At 38.7% G+C, this 5,295-nt stretch overlaps 1 pseudogene; it reads right to left on the bottom strand.

Annotated features, from left to right (window-relative positions):
- Nucleotides 1-4,593: 4,593 nt before the first annotated feature.
- On the bottom strand, nucleotides 4,594-4,982 carry LOC129041417 (gem-associated protein 7-like; annotated as a pseudogene).
- Nucleotides 4,983-5,295: the final 313 nt, after the last annotated feature.

The following is a 5,295-nucleotide window of genomic DNA, read 5'->3' as shown; positions in this document are numbered from 1 at the left end:
CTGTGTGTTTGTATGTGTATATATATACATATATATTGAAAAATATAAGTGTACACTTCAATCTCCAATTTCAGTCCATCACTATAGGGGTCCTAATTTTCATCCCTCCCATATTTGTATTGTCTTTCTGATGGTGAGATACCATTATCCTCCATATGTGTACTTATTTGATCAATTCTCCTGTAATTAATCCATCACCTCCTTCAGGTTCTTCCCTTTCTTCTCTGAAAAATATTAGGGAAGATCCTGAGGGAGGTGATGGATTAGTTAATTGCAGGGGGATTAGTGTAATTAAGGGGGAGGCAGTGACCCTGCTTATCTCTCTTGTGCTGTGATGTCTCATGCCAGGCCATTCTTCTCATGTGGATGCCCCCTCATCCTATTTAACTCACACAGCTCATCCTAGTCCATTCTTCTCATGCTCTATTAGAAACATTTCCTCATTCTGCAGGCTCTAATACCCTGTTACGGGCCACTGTGGTTTTCTCTCCAGCATGGGCACCTACCTTTCTCAGTCTCACGTAATGATTTTGGACTGAATTTTTAGGAAGAAATGTGGAAAAGAAAGAGCTGAAGTAATTTTGAAGTGTTTAAAACCCAATATTTAACTGTAATATAGAATTAATTGATATGTGAATAGAATAGTTTTTTCAATGCCTAAAAATGTAGAAACATTAGTAAAATTGTAATTTTGGACTGCCATAGAAAAAAGTAATGGAGATAAAAAGCTCTGGAAAAATTTAGCTTAGAAATTAAAATTATCTGCCTATGCGTAGAAGTGTTACAGCGTTTTCATTGATATTATTTATATATATTCTGATAAACTAAGTAGGATGTCCCCCAAATTTACTAACAGCTGAAACAAATAGGCTGATATTTAGAAGGAAGAAAGTTTTAGACTTTGGGGCTTCTGTTTCTTGCACTGCCCAGAACTCTTTAAGTAAGCAGATGATAAATACAAGCTAATTATGCATATCAAAGAATCAAATGTGAAGATTTGTAGTTCATTCTTAACTAACTCAAGTTTTTAATGGTAGAAGGCTATAAATTATTTATTGTGTTACAGATGGAAATAATTACAACAATAACATAAAGGATGAGCTCTTCCATAGCATGCTTGTCCTGGTTCAGAGGATAAATTTTAATTGAATGATTAGTAATTAACTTTATGTACATCAGCAGTGTAAGTGCTAAGAATTACTGATCAAGAAGATGAAATGAAAATGAAAATGATTACTTCTCCCCTCAAAGGAATTTCCAGGGAAATGCACACTACTAATTATGTTTAATTGAATAAATGCTATAGTATCATACATTTAAAGTGCCACGTAAACAGTCAGGAGTTTTTATTTGGATTTATGTGCTAACTTTATTAGTCTGATAGAATTGATTAGAATCTTGAAACCAGTAGCTAACTATTGTGTGTAAATTTGGAATTTACAGTTTATTTTGGCAATTTTGTAAAAGAACTTATTTTATTCATGTTTTTGACTTATGTTTTTGTCACACCATGAAAATAAGCCTTCTGTATTTAAACTAACTTTATATCTAGTGTACAATACTCAGTGCAGCAGCTGTCACACTGAAAAGAATATCATACTTAGTCTAGTTTAAAACTTCAATTTCTATCACAAACAAGCTGTATGACCCTGGACAGATCACTTTGAATCTCACTTTCCTTTTCTTTTTTCTTTCTTTTTTTTTTTTTTTGATACGGAGTCTCTCTCTGCCGCCCAGGCTGGAGTGCAGTGGCGTGATCTCCGATTAATGCAAGCTCCGCCTCCCAGGTTCAGGGCATTCTCCTGCCTCAGCCTCCCAGGTATCTGGGACTATAGGCACGTGCCACTACGGCCGGCTAATTTTTTTTTTTTTTTTGTATTTTTAGTACAGATGGGGTTTCACCGTGTTAGCCAGGATAGTCTCCTTCTCCTGACCTCGTGATCCGCCCGCCTCGCCCTCCCAAAGTGCTGGGATTACAGGCGTGAGCCACCGCGCCCGGCCGAATCTCTTTCCTTTTCTCAACAAATATTTACCTAGCCTTTTTTTCGGGGAGGGGGATGGAGTCTTGCTTTGTTACCCAGGCTAGAGAGCAATGGCATGATCTCGGCTCACTGCAACCTCCGCCCCACTAGGTTCAAGCCATTCTCCTGCCTCAGCCTCTCAAGTAGCTGGGACTACTGGCATGCACCACCACAACAGGCTAATTTTTGTATTTATAGTAGAGACAGGGTTTCACCATGTTGGCCACGCTGATCTTGAACTCCTGACTTCAAGTGATCCGCCCACCTTGGCTGGGATTACAGGCATGAGCCGTCACTCCGAGCCTTACCTAGTCTTTTCTAAGCCAAACATTGCACTGTGATTACAAAAAAGTAAAAGAAGGCCAGGCTCATTCATGTATGTAATTCCAGCACTTTGGAAGGCCCAGGCAGGAGGATTGCTTGAGCCTAGGAGTTCGAGATGAGCCTTGGCAAGAGAGTGAGACCCCATTTCTAAAAAAAATTAAAAATAAAAATAAAACACTTTGGGAGGCCGAGGCGGGCAGATCACGAGTTCAGGAGATGGAGACCATCCTGGCTAACAGAGTGAAACCCCGTCTCTACTAAAATTACAAAAAAATTTGCCAGGCGTGGTGGCGGGCACCTGTAGTCCCAGCTACTTGAGAGGTTGAGGCAGGAGAATGGCGTGAACCTGAGAGGCGGAGCTTGTATTGAGCAGAGATCCGCTGCTGCACTCCAGCCTGGGCGACAGAGCAAGACTCCATCTCATAAATAAATAAATAAATAAATAAGAGCTGTGGTAGAGTTCCCTAAGAACCTGTGGGTGTGGGAAGGTGGTAGAGTGGAGATACTTACACAGGAATGCTGTGCACTATGAGTGACTACCCCTGCCTCACAGCGGGCTTGAGATAATTGTGTATATGAATGCACTTAGTATACATATTACATATGTAAAATACCTAGTAAATCTGTAAATTGTATAAATGTTAATTTTAAACATATTTTTATTTGTGCATTTTCATGACTTAGTTTTAAGATCCAAAATGAGGAATGAAGAAAAGGGAAAGCAGGGATGGTAGTCAATGATGTACAATTAATAAGCTAAATATTTGATTAATCCTTACCTTGGACTTCTGTTTTGCTTGAACTCTTTTGGTTACAAACATTTGGGGCAATGTGTGCTCTTTGTAATTCAGTACAGATTGCTGGGCAAAGCTCTTTTCTGCTGAGAGTCAGATTTAAAAGATGGTTGATAACTTATATTCTTTTCCTTTTTTAAACATGGTTTAGATGTGTAGCTTGGGTTCTTAAATTCTGTGCAGGTAAATATTGTGCTCAAGTTTTTTATGTGACATGACTATTTAGTCTGAAGGGTGCACTTGCTTTGTAGGTGCTGGATATTAATGCTACTCCTTGCAAACCTTTTGAGTATCTTTCTTTCCCTTGACAGTGTCGGGTATTTAATGTCAGTGATAGAAAGAATCTTAGGGATTGTTTTTATTAAAAGTTAATAAACTTTAAAAAAGTTTTAGTTTGAAATTTTGAGCCTGATTTTTTATATGTGGATGTTTGCCTTTTTTTGTTGAATCAACATGAATTATATATTTGTTTGAAATGTAGTTGGATATTTAGATAACTCTGTTTTTTTGATGTAACAGATATTCAGATATATGGCTTGAAATTTTCTTCCTATAAAAACTAGGACTTGTTACAAAATGTTTTTTTATTAGAAAAGTAATATGAAGGAGTATATTGCATTTTAAGAGCGAGGACATCACCATCGTTAAATTTTGTTACATTTTCTGCATCTTAGGAATAGTTGTAATACCACATTCATTTTGTATACTTTCTTCAGCTAATGCTATGGCAAGCATTTCTGTGTGTCAGAACTTTAAAAACTAATTTTCAATGGCTGAATAATATTTTTATAGGTGTAACATAATAAGCTTAGCCTGCCTCCCATTGTTGCAGCTGGAAGGTCTCCCCCTGCCACCACACACACACACACTTTTATTGTTAAAATATTACTGCAGTGTTTTTCTCTGTGTGTTTTATTCCTGGAAATAGATGGCTTGGTAAAGGATGTTAACTGAAAATGTCATACCAACTAATACAGTTTCTATAGTGTGTGAATACTCGTATGTATCTCATCCTTGCCAGTATTGAGTGGAAATCTCTTTTATTTTCCTGGAGAAGTTGGTTCTTTAGGAGGAGAGAAGCATTGGGGAGTATCTTCAGGGTGGCTGAACTTTGCAACCTCTTCAATAAATAACTTCCCACTCTGTAATTTGCCCACCTGTATTACCCCACCCCCAAGCCCCAGACTTTAGGAAATGGCATCAGGCCTATATGTCTGGAGAGTTCAGAGTTCTTTGAGGTAAAGCATTCCTTCCAACGGGACCTAGAATTCCTTGAGTTGCAGAATTTTACTGACTAGACCCAGGAGGTCTCAGGAGTCCAGAGTTGCTTGGAGCTTGGCTCAGAATTCCAAGGGGGCCCATAACTCCATGAGGCCCAGATTTCCTGGCTCAGGAAAATTGGGAGGCCTGGGATACTGTGGCTTAGACCCAAACCGAAAGGTGAACACAAATCTTTATGGCTTGAAGGTGTATGAAATTATGTCACTACATTAGAGCAGCACCTCTGCTCACCTATGGGAATCTTCAGCTGTGACACATAGAAGCTGACCATGTCCAGATTGATGGCTCTGAAGTTGACAGCCATGTGCACACAGTCGTACAATGTGAAGCTCACCTGTTGATGCTCCATGGCCAGCATGCTGCGGAGGTAACACTCCCAAAGGGCAGCTCGAGCCCACTGCTCCTGGGATTCCTGCAATTCTTGAGCTGTGGGACACTCTTGGATTTCAGGAACCTCTGGCTTCAACTGCCCCAGCGTCCATCAGTGGCAAAGCCAAGGCTGAAGCCATCAGGGCCCCATGGTAATGAGCATAGGCACAAGAATAGTCAGTGAAGTCTGCATTGTCTTGGCTAGGTCCGCAGCTGCTTGGAAATCTCTTTTAAATGTCAAATTTGGTATTTGCTAATTTGGTATTAGACAAAGGTTTTACATTTTAATTTACATGCCTTTGATTATTTATTTGAAAATTTTTAAAAAGTACTGTTCTTTATTCTGAAATTTTGTACTTGCAACTTTTTTAGTGTCAGAAGTCTTCTTTTTAAAACTTTTTTTGCCTAGCTTTTTAAGTATAGTCACAACACTAATGACAGTTTCATTGTTATATTTCTTGTGAATGTTGTAACTTAAAAATAAATGAGTGCAGTACTCATTTATT

Source organism: Pongo pygmaeus, chromosome 6, assembly GCF_028885625.2.
Source record: "Pongo pygmaeus isolate AG05252 chromosome 6, NHGRI_mPonPyg2-v2.0_pri, whole genome shotgun sequence".
Taxonomy (NCBI): domain Eukaryota; kingdom Metazoa; phylum Chordata; class Mammalia; order Primates; family Hominidae; genus Pongo; species Pongo pygmaeus.
The sequence above is the reverse complement of the archived record's forward strand: the minus strand, read 5'-3'. Positions and strand labels throughout refer to the sequence as shown.